Consider the following 12,355-nt stretch of genomic DNA (forward strand, 5'->3'; position numbering starts at 1 on the left):
TGGCATGCGAGGATATAAGCATCGCATTACAAAAATTTTATTACACTTTGAACATATTTTTCGACGCTTGCGTGCCGTGGAAATATCCGTCCGCTTCAACGAATCCGCCTTGGTATACAAGGCATCTCATAAATTTAAAGAATAGTATGAGTAGACTTTTAAACAAACATAGATTATCTGGCTGTACAGTTAGTTATTCAAGATACTTAGTAGCTCGGTCCAATTTCACCGTGCATAACGCAGAAAATATAGGAGTTATATTCGCCGCTGCAAGATTCAGTGTACTCAGGATCCGAAGCAGTTTTATAACTTTGTAAACACTAAGCGTAAACATGTATCTTTTCCCCCACTGCTTACGTTTGAAAACTCTTATGCGAACACTGATCAGGCAATGACCGATCTCTTTGCACAGTTTTTTCAAACTACGTATTCACCTAGCAGCAGCTCAGCTCAGCCTTACACTTATAATATCCAATCAGCCAACCTTATATTTTGCCCATCTTTCGATCAAAGTGGTGTGTTATCGGATCTTCTTAAGGTTAAGCCCGTGTATTCGCCAGGCCCTGATGGAGTAACAGGCTGTGTTCTGAAGTACTGCGCCGAGGCACTGTGCAAACCGCTTGTTAAACTCTTTAATCTATCGCTGGAAACTTCGATCTTTCCCCTTATGTGGAAGGAATCCTTCATTATTTCGCTGCATAAAAAAGGGAAAAAATCCGACGCTGCTAATTATAGAGGCATCTCAAAATTGTCAGCAATTCCAAAGCTTTTTGAAAAACTTATCACTCCACATTTGCAACACCTATGTAGTTCAATAATAACTCCGTGCCAGCATGGCTTCATGAAGCGCCGCTCCACCACTACCAACTTATTGGAGCTAACATCTTTTATCACGGATGGCTTCCGGAATGGCTTACAAACAGACGTCGTATACACTGACTTCAGTAAAGCATTTGACTCTGTTAACCATTCGCTTCTTATAAGTAAACTCAGTCTTTTGGGATTCCCAACTGATCTTCTTATGTGGATTTCGAGCTACTTATCAGGGAGAACCCAACGTGTTTTCTTTAAAGATGTTACCTCGCGTGTAGTCCGCGCCACATCGGGGGTGCCCCAAGGAAGCCATCTTGGACCCCTACTTTTTACTCTGTTTATTAACGACTTGCCCCTTGCCTTAACTAATTCACTTGTACTTATGTACGCTGATGACGTTAAGCTATGCCTTCAGTATAAATTCACTAGCGCCCAGTCTAGACTTCAATACGATTTGGATAAACTTCAAAATTGGTGTTTAGCAAATAACCTAAAGCTTAATGGATCGAAATGTAAACTTATGTCTTTTTACCGATCTAGTCCTCACCAGGCTATGTACTTTCTCTATGGGAACGCCTTAGAACGATTAACTCAGGTTAACGATCTAGGTGTCCTATTAGATTTGAAACTTAAATTTACCGACCATGTATCTACCATGGTTAATAAAGCTATGGGTGTGCTTGGTTTTATTAAAAGATGGTCAAAAGAATTTAATGACCCGTACATAACTAAAACGTTATATACATCACTGGTCCGTCCGATTCCTGAGTATGGATCGTGTGTCTGGAGTCCTCAATATGGAGTACACCAAGATCACATTGAATCTGTACAAAAAAACTTCCTTTCTTTTGCTCTTAGGGGACTTAATTGGGATGCAAATCTTTACCTCCCCTCTTATCATAGTAGACTTTTACTAATCAACTTACCAACATTAACAAATCGTAGAACGATGCTGGGTGTCATGTTTCTATATAATCTTATTTATGGAAATATAGACAGCCAGCATTTACTAACACGTTTAAACTTTAACATTCCTAGTAGAAGGACCAGAAACTTTCGTCCTCTACTCCTCAGCCATTGTAGTTCGACATATGCCCAACACGACCCGTTCAGGGTATTATGTTCGGACTACAATGGTCTCTACCACATCTTATCACTTTGCTCTACTAACAATCTTAAATCGCTTATATTAACCGCCTTATCTATGCAACACTCTTCCTCGTAATATCTTTCTCCTAATCCTCGCTTATCTATCTCGGATCTATTCCCGCGATTCGAGCCGTACGTTACGCGGCAGCGTCCCTCGGTCGGTTGGACGGGAGGTGGGCTGTACGTATGCAGTGGGAACCGCGCAAAAAAAAAAAAAAAAAAATATAGGCCACCCGGTGACATCAGCCATCTTAACGCACTATCACGAAATGAATCTGCATTTCATGTAGTTGGCTCTGTTGGTTAAAAGCAGATGTGTATCAGATATCTCCGCACACAGCCACGCCTTTGTAAGAATATCATGGCTGATCTGAAAAGGAAACTTCTTGAAGGTGGTTCGTTCGTAGAGCGTTATGCGGCCACTACGTCGAACTTGAACGTGGGCGTAAAGGTAGGCCCTGAAGTCGTAGTCAAATAACGTACAAAAAGTCTGACTAAATTAACCTGGATTCGGCAAGGGTCCGTTCGGGTTGAACAGTCGCTTGCTGAGGTCAGGCAGAGGTTGATGTGAGATACTTGAAGACCTGGTTGGTTGTCCAAGTATAGGTCGTGGTGGTGGTTAGATACTGTAAGTATGAGATAATACTGAATAATGAATCGATTCACTCTGTATTCGCAACAGTCTTTATTATGGACCAGGTGATCTTTTATAAGATCATAGAATTACATATTTTGTGCCTATAGTTTTGTAACTATAGTTAGTTAGCTGGTTAATGTTAATGAAAGTACGTACACTTAAGTCAATGTTAAAGAAAGTACGTGCTATAAGGTAAATGTTAAAGAATGTACTCAGATCGTCTGTTATTGGGTTTCTGTTCTGCTCGTTGGTTTTGCTTGCTTCGGTCAGTCGGTCATTCTTACCGCTGGTAATGTTGATTTCTGTTTCTGGCACCGTCTATTAGAACTGGGTTAATTGGTCTGGTCACACCACACTTTGATGATAGTGACCACTTCGGAAAGTCGGCTCGCTGGATAACCTTATCAGCACGCCATTCAACGAGGCCAGAGATTCTAGACTTTGCTGGAACTGAAGATAAACGCAGCACCCTGAGTCCATAATTAAGGGTGCCGACAGACAGGTTGGAGTTTCGGAACACGCGGGTACGGAGAACGTGGGTCGACCAACCAACGGAAATTTCAGCGTGCATCGTCCAATTCCTTAACTTCCGCGATAGCATTAGAGTTATTAACATACCGATTACACAGTCCGACAATTTCAAATTTTTTTTCCCTCCACGAAAAATGTCAACTGCTCGATAACCTTTATGTTAAAAACTCCTATTTAATTGAAGAAATCTTGTTTAACTAACTGTAATAAATTCAATAAATTTATTTCCCTTGAATCCAAAATTAAAACATTGTATGATCTACTGATTTCAATAAGAAAATAAAAATCTTCCATCGATAAATGTTTGGGGAAAAACCATAGAAGACCAAAATTTAATGTAGAAAATCGGATAATTCAACTTTGGATGAGTATTCCAAAGATATGGTATCTGCTAGATGCCATTTTTTAATTTTAGTTGGTATACATACATTTCTAAAATTAAATGTACTGAAAATAATGATGGTCAAGGCAATTACATGGCCTACATAATTTAAAATATGGTAAATTTTATCAATTTCTTCTCTTAGGTGTACCGCGGAAACTGGGTGATGGAACCCATGTTTGTTCTTGACTTTGGTTCAGGGGACCCTAAAGGATTGGTCCAAGCAATCCCAAGTAGAGGAGAATGATCACGCAGAGAGAGCATGGCATACTTGACCAAATGGTTTCTAGGGAGACCTCAACTGAGGCACTTATAAGCTGAATTGAGGAGATCCTAGACCAAAATGGGGAGTCGTATTCCGAAAAAATGAAAGTGTCGCTTATAGAACTGCGTGGCAGCTGGCAGCTGTAGACCAAGGCTCCCTCAAAGTCAAGAAGAAAGAAAGCAATGAACGGTGCCTCACATGCGATGCAAAGAGACTAAAGGACCTGAGACACAATATTGCCGATGCCCCACTTCCAAGAAAAGTTGTGCACCAAATAGAAGGGAATGCTAGTGCTTCATCTACACATAGATCATTGTATAGCAGCACAGGATGTACTACCTCAGACTGTAAGCGAGATAAAGGCGAACTTAGCCCTCATTAGCTGATCATTAGGTGATCTGTAGATCTCACAGGAAATCGCCGATCTGGAGCTGCGGCATAAACATCGCAACTATGTACTCGGGGTAGAGTGCAAAGGGATACGGAAGAAGGGATACTAGTTGCCGGGGACTTTAATGCATGGGCGCAGGACTAGGGCTTCCCGAGAACCAACGCTGAGGTAGAGTCCGAGGCACTTTGCCGAGGCAGTATGCGACATCGGCAAAGTCCCACCTGGCGGCACTGATGAAATGGCTGACGCCTTCGCAGCTAAGCTCGCCCTGTACGGTGAGCTTGCAACAACGCATCTCAGTATTTTGGTGGAGCAGCGAGCTCGACTCCATCCGCAAAGAAAGCAATAAGGCAAGCAGGCTGATGCAATGAGCGAGAGGTAGCGACAGCTTTGAGGAACAGCTGCTAATCTTTAGGGATCGGTGGAGAGACTTAAAGTTTGCAATACGGTATAGTAAATGGAAGTGATGTGTGACTCGGCAGAGGATAACCCATGGGGAAATGCCTACAGACTTGTGGTCAAAATACACCACTTGTGGGATCTCATACAGCCAATACGGTTTCCGTTTCCGAACGGCTGTCTTCAACGTTTCCAGGAACGCCAACTGCGGATCCAGGTCACACTGGACATCCCGAATGTCTTCAATTCGGCTGACGGGAGTCCCTAAGCCAGTTCAATGCGCCTAGTGCGCTCATGGTAGTAGTTCAATGCTACTTTAGTAGTATTGGTCAACAACGACTTGGACACGAAGACTCTCGACGTCACGGCGGGCGTTCCCCAAGGATCGGTTCTTGAACCATTGTTGTGTAACGTGATGAACAACGTCATGAGGCTGCAGCTCTCAGCTGGATGTGGCTGCAGCCTCATCCGGCTATGTCGTCGGCTTTGCAGACGTCGGAGCGTTGAATGTAGTAGTTATGAAACGATAGGAAGCGGAGAGAGAGCGGCAAATTAAGCCATTAAGATAATATAGCGGCGGCTCCATGACGCAGGCCTTAACCTTGAATATGTAAGGTTAAGGCGGCGATGCTGGGGTTATAGAAGACCCACCCGCATTCACTTGAGCCGCTAGGGCTCCTTGGCAAGCGGTAAGACAAGGGATCCAACAATGTATGCCCCCTTCCTGTCTACCGAAGTGCTTATATGCCTTATATGAAGGCTATCAGGGCGCGCGGAAAGATCTCCGTGAGATCGCTGAGGTACGGCAGTTCAGCGGCTCCAAAGAGCTTGAATCTACCGGACAGTGGCATCCTTTCCCCGAAAGTAGAGTGTTGGTAGACCCTGCCCTTGCTAGTTCATCTGCGGCGCAATTTTCCTCGTGGTCCCTATTACCGGGTACCCATATGAGTCGAATGCCTTGCTGCTCCGTCATCTGTGATACAGACCTCTGCCATACACTGCGTCCTTCTGAAATTTTCTCTGCATAAGCAGTTATTTAGGGCAGGCCACGAGACTACAACTTCACTATTACAATTGGTCTAATGATCGCCGTGTATAACCATGTGACTATCATCGGGGGGCATCATTTAGGCGTTCCGCCTTGCAGCAGGTATAGAGCGCAATTGCCGCTTTGTTTGCCCTATCAGCGGTATCGAGCTTCCAGTTCAGCTTCCTGTCTAACGTGTTGCTTAATTACTTTACACTACAACTTAGGGTTAGAGTTTCCCTTAGAAGCTTCGGAGGCATAAGATCAGGTATTTTGTACTTCCTACAGAACGAGCTCTGTCTTTGACGGATTAACTCCAAGCCCTTTCTTACGTGCCCATGCTGATAGCATTCCCAGCTTCTCTGTCGCATACCATTTGTGGGAATTACCCAACAAAGGCAATAGCAAGATCGTTCGCGTACGCAATGATTTTGCAGCCACCCTCTCAGGACCGCAGTAGGTTGGTAGATGGGGACCTTCTCCTTGCGGGGTGCCCCTCTTGACGTATCTTCGAATAGACGATCCTCCAAAAGTCGCTTCGACACTCCTGTTGGCCAGGATCTACCGTATTAGGGGAACAGATCAATCGTCTATTTCAAGTCCCGTCAATGCACGATAGCACGAGAGTTTAAGGAGATAAACGATGCTCGATCCCGCTCCCGTAACGAAGATTGGACGTAGGAAGACACCCTAGTGTCCTCCTAGGGTATGTGCTGTATGCTGCTGCTGCTCGCGTTCCCCCACTAGCTTTAAGTATTAGGTAAACCACTTACATTCGATATTCTTAAGTCAGGATCTGAATACCGTTTAGTGAAAGTGAGGGACATGTTAACACTTTTGCAACAACAATATTGGAATATTGCTATTTTAGAGGTACGAATCGAGAAACTTGTCGGGATATGTAGGCAAGTGTATTTTGCTATTTTTATACCCTTGCAGAGTGAAGGAGACATTTCCGACCCTATAAAGTATATATATTCTTGATCAGGATCACCTCCTGAGTCGATATGAGCATGTCCGTCTGTCTGTCTGTCTGTCTGTCTGCCTGTCTGCCTGTCTGTACACATCCTTTTTTTCCTTGCAGGTAGTATATAAGTCGGAACGGCCGGGATCGGTCGACTATATCCTATAGCTGCCATATAACTGATTGAGTTTATAAAATATTGACTTGAAACTGTTGTATTATTTGAACTAAAACAAAATTTTGGTTTTTGTTTTTTTTTTTTTATTTGCGTACCGCACTGTGGTTAAAAATGCACTTTTATTTAAGAAATTATTACAAATTATAATTTGAATCACATTTGGTATTACACTATAGAAAAATAAAATTAAAATCTGTTACGTATGTATTTAGAATTCATTGATAAATTTTACGAACATTAAAAAAAATCGGATTAATTATAATTATAAATGACATTTTGTAATTTTGTACTAGAAACAACGGTGGTCATCGCCATTACACGGCCTTCATAACTCAATATATGGTAAAATTTGATCAATTTCTTCTCTTAGGTGTTCCGCGGAAACTGTGGGTGATAAAACCTATGTTTGTTCTGGACTTTGGTTCAGGGGAGCTTAAAGGTTATGGAGCAGGTGGAATTATGCGTGGAGATTTTTTGCTGTTGGCCTGTGTTATTTTAATAACTCAAAAATTGTAACTTACTCTTTACCTTGTGTTTTAGTTTTAAATATGGTCTGGTACCTCTTCCTCTAATTCGATTTCAAAAGTGCAAAAGTTCGATTACATCATCGTTGCCATTTTCTTCATCTGTGTCTTCTGCGCACGAGTTTTGGGATGTACTTCCGTCTTTGTGGCCAACACCTGGGGATATGATTGGCGAATCCAAAAGATCGACAACCTCTGCTGGCAGAGGCATCCTGTTGGTTTTTGTAAACCAAGAACTTTATTTTGAGTCGTTTACCAGCAGCATCATATGCCAATTTCAGACGACCACCTTTCTTCTGTGGGGATTAATTTATAACAGAAAGTCGTATAGTCATATTGCCGGCTAGCCACATGGCGTGTGTTTGTCTAAATCGCTTTAGGTTTCGGCAGCATCGGGGCAAATGTTTATTAATGTAATTAATAAAGTTAGTAATTTTATTTGATATTGTTTGGTTTATTGTTTCGATTTGATGATCGCCATTCAATTTGTCGAATATGTAAGTCTCCAAGGCTTCTTCCAAAATTGCAAGAAGAGCCCCGTGACCAAACACATATGTGCCTGGATAAACACAAGTTTAGAATAAAGGAGCAAAAATGAGCAAAAATGGTTAATTGTATGACAACAAGGACACTTTTCTCGTAGTTAATTTCTCGTTCTTACTCTTTTGCAAGTCTGCAAAATTCACCAGTTTTTCGCGCCAATTTAAAAACATTGCAGGGTCTCTCAAGCAGCTGACTTTGTTTGAGTGCCAACACTACAGGGTTGCCGCAAAAATGTTTTGAAAGCGGTTTATTTTCAAATGATGATATCTAGATGCGATTAGGATAGGCCATTCATAAAAATTAATTAGGAAAAAAAATATGTTTATGCACCAAAATCGGATTTTTACTCATTGTGCAATAGAAATCGGACTGGCGTCGGAATCACCCACTATGAACTGCTCCCAATGGCCCAACGGCCCTATTCAGACTTTCACTGCCTGAACCGCTTAAAGGCAGCACTCATGCAGCAGAGGCCATCTTTGATCAACAGAGGCCGAATTATCTTTCATAAGGACAACAAAGACACATATATAATCGACGCGCCATTAGCTCCGTGGGAACTAGTCATCGCAAAAAAAACGGGCGCATATTTTACTTGAACCGCATGATTGAAACTAATTTTATGAATAATTAAAAAATCCATAAAAATACCGCAAGACTTTTTTGACAATCTTATACGCGTTTATTAGATACATGAATAACGACGATTTAAATAATCAAACACTACAGTAACAACAATCCAGAACGGCATAAAAATCTACGATGTTCCAGTTTTATGCAATAGACAAAACATTGTTAAAAAATTCACACTTTTTAAATAGTAAATTTATACATGTAAGTAGTGTATCTGCAAATACTCTAGATAACGAAACATCCATAAAACCAGTAGCCCTGCCATACCTATCAAATCATATATAAACAACATTCCAGAGCCTACTGTGGGAATAATTCAAATGAGCTAGATACAAACCCTTTCCCATGCCTTTATCATTGGCATCCAGACATAAACCATTCACACGCCTTTATCGACGACAGTAGACGTCAAACCCCTTTTGCTTCAAATTCATAAATAAGTGCCCATCCTGGGAACCTACATGTCATATATATAAATATTATATATATATAAATATATATATATTTTTAAATTTATAATTTCAACGTTTTGCTATATTTCCAGTAACTTACCACCTAAGCAATATCCATGTATTCATTTATCGCCCCTGATTCAGACCTGAATTTCAGAGCGGAATCAGGCCCGAAAAGAAAGCATGATTCCGCTCTAAAAATCGTGGCTAAATCAGGTCGCCTTCATGACCCAAAATTAAAGAAAAAAATTTCCGCTTAAAATCTTCTAATTTGATAATCATTATTTTTTATGAATTCCTTAAAAATTGCTGTTAATATATGTTGTAAACTAAATTAATATGTTAAGTAACATTACATTATTAATATTGAAAACTATATTTAATAACTACTCACCCTGGGATTCGAACCTTAGTGCTTTTGTATACTAGACCGACATGCACGCCTCTAAGCTATCAAGGAATCGCGCGTATTTTGTGACTGACTATAATATACCTCTACAAATTTGCATGTTTAAAACAATCTCAATTATTAAGAATCCCCGTTTAAAAAAAAGTATTGAATATAACAGTTTATTTTGAGACTGCGATATTAAAATAAAATGAAAGTAAACAAAAATCAACTCATAATAAAGACTTTTCCGCTTGGAATCGAACCCACGACCTTACGATTAACAGGCAGATACCTTAATCATTGAACCATGGGGTGAAAGTTTTCCGGGCAAAATATTTAGAATGACTAGAAAATATTAGTGATTAATAACTAATATCGAATATGCATAATTTCGAACTCTAGCAGCAGCAGAGGGCCGGCAGAATTAGTTCGCCTACTTTGTTTTGACGTTCGAAGAGCAAACCTTATTAAATTGTTTTTGTTTTTCGATCGAAATTTGACATTCGGGCCGGAAAAGTCGGGGCCAGGAATTTCAGTACTGCTGGGAATAAAGTTAGTCTCACACACACCTTTTCTAAACTCATTTCTTTTTCTACGTCCAATTCTTCAAGAGTAAGTTGGGGCAAGTCAGCAATCGATTTATTAAATAGAACCCATTGCATAGTTTATAGACGACCTCAATAGCATTGAAGTTTAATTAAAGTCTTTGAAGCATAGCTTGCAAATAACTGTTAACCGATTCGTGTGGTCTCAAAATAAGTGTTTGTCACTGAGACTTTGAGCAAAAAGTCAGAGAGCAACCGATTGAGTTGCTCGTATACAAATTTTGCTCGCGCTCAGTCGAAGAACACTTTTTTCCGTTTTTGCTTGCACTTTTTGGACCGTTTGCTTGCGTTCGACAATTCAAAAAGTCTTTTGTGCATGTATGTGTGTATGTGAAGTTTCGTAGGCTGAACTTGTCAATTTGCTTTGTAAATCTCTGGTGTAAACAGTGATTCATCAAATTTATTGAAAATGGGACGAGAAATTAATAAAAAAGTGCATCATTTTTTATATTTAATTATATATATTAATTTAAATTTTTTATATTAGATGTTAAGCTTAACTCAAAATAAATGAATTTAAAAAAAAAACGAATCATTTTTTAATTAAAATAATCAATACATATATTAGTTTGAAATTGGAAAAATTCACGTTTAAAATTTTAAGAAGTTTTTTCGTGAAAATTGCATGTACCATGTACCACTGTGCAGCGAAACGAAAACAAATTATTGCAAAGACTTTTTGCGCCGACTTTTTCAGTCAATCGGTCTTTTACTGAGTCTCTCTCCGCGAGCGTCACTCGAATCTCTCATTGATTGATGTTCGGTAGACGAGAGTTTCATGATTGGCTCATCGTAACAAATCATCGTTCAACAAAAAACCGAAACAAAACGAAACAAAGTCTACTGCTCAAAGAGAAACTTAAACGGCATGCTTTTTTGAACTTTCGGGGAACTTTCCGACTGCATTTAGGGCACCATAAATGATGTTATGGCTGGAGATGTGTAGAAAATGTTTCAGCGGGTCCAGCATCCCAAAAGATTCTTATCTGAAAGGTCGGAGGGCGGAGAGCGCTTAAATTTGGTTGAGCCGTACACAGGGAATACTTTGTACTTCTTGGCAAAAGTTTCTATTATAAATTTGCTGCAGAGCCTGGTCGAAAGAGATGGAGATCTGCTAGTCTGCCAATCACGACGCACACGCCTCTTTTTTCCATTCAAGTGTTCGAGTTTGTACGGTTTGTTTAAGGGGTTAGGTGGGTTTACTCGGCCAAAAAATTGACTATTTTCATTAATTTTTTTTTTTTTTATAAAGAATGAAAAATTATTTTGCAAGTTTCAAGTTTTTTTAATATACATATTTGAAGAATTTCTGAAATTTTCCGAAAGAAATATTAAACAGTCAGCCATTGAGACGTCATTTCTGGTGATCTTTCGGAAACAAGGTGCTTTCGCGTTGACAGCACAATCCCTGACAGAATCATCTGAATTGAAAAGACAAAATATTTTTTTTTAGTACAGAACTAAAACTAGCAACTGAACAAAGGACACCTTTTCTAGAGAATCATATGTCGAAGGCTTGTGCAAAATTTGATCAAGATCGGTTGAGTAGTTTCCGAGAAATCTTGTCAACCGTCTGTGAAAACATAGTTTTGAGAAAAACGTGTTTAAGGGCTGCCTATATCTGACCTCGAGCATCCACTTTTTCAAGGCTATATCTCCGAAACTTTTATTTGAATCGACTTGAAAATTTAGGAGAATATTCTCGAGATTCTGTAGAAATTTATAAGAAAATATAAAAAAATTGATTTTTGATTGATTGAGCTGCGAAAGTTTGAGCTGAGGAAAAGTTTAAAAAATTAGGTTTGAAAAAAAAACGCTTTTAAAATTTAACGACTGCATAATCAGCGTTCGATAAAGATGAGGCTTATGTTGATTGTTGCAAAGCGGGATATATGGAATTATGTTATTTAACGAACCGAAAACAACTTATCAGATAAATGGTCGGCCGAGAGCTATTCCATGGGTATAGGAAGTTTTTCTGCCTAAGCTCTGCCGCAGACAAAATAAACTTTCACCTATTCGTTACCAATACTGGTACCAAAATGGTGCTTTTAATAACTTATAAATAAACGAGGAAAGCTAACTTCGGACAGCGCTGAAGTTGATATACCCTTGCAGTTAGGGTTGCTCCATTTTCGATCGTTCAGTTAAATGGCGTCTATAGGATATAGTAGGCCGATCTTTATAAAATTTTGTAGATCGGATTATATTGCCCAAAATGAAATCTGTACCCATGTCCCATCTTTAAAACTTAACAAACACCAATGTTATGTCCCTTCCGATCAATCAGTTATATGGCAGCTAAGGATATAGTCGACCGATCCCGGCCGTTCCGACTTATATGTTTACTGCCTACATACAATAGAAGGATGTGTGCAAAGTTTCCACTCGATAGATTTAAAAGTGAGAGACTAGTTTGCGTAGAAACAGACAGACGGGTGAACAGACGGACATGCTCATATCGACTCAGG

Source organism: Drosophila ananassae, chromosome 2R (assembly GCF_017639315.1).
Source record: "Drosophila ananassae strain 14024-0371.13 chromosome 2R, ASM1763931v2, whole genome shotgun sequence".
Classification (NCBI taxonomy): domain Eukaryota; kingdom Metazoa; phylum Arthropoda; class Insecta; order Diptera; family Drosophilidae; genus Drosophila; species Drosophila ananassae.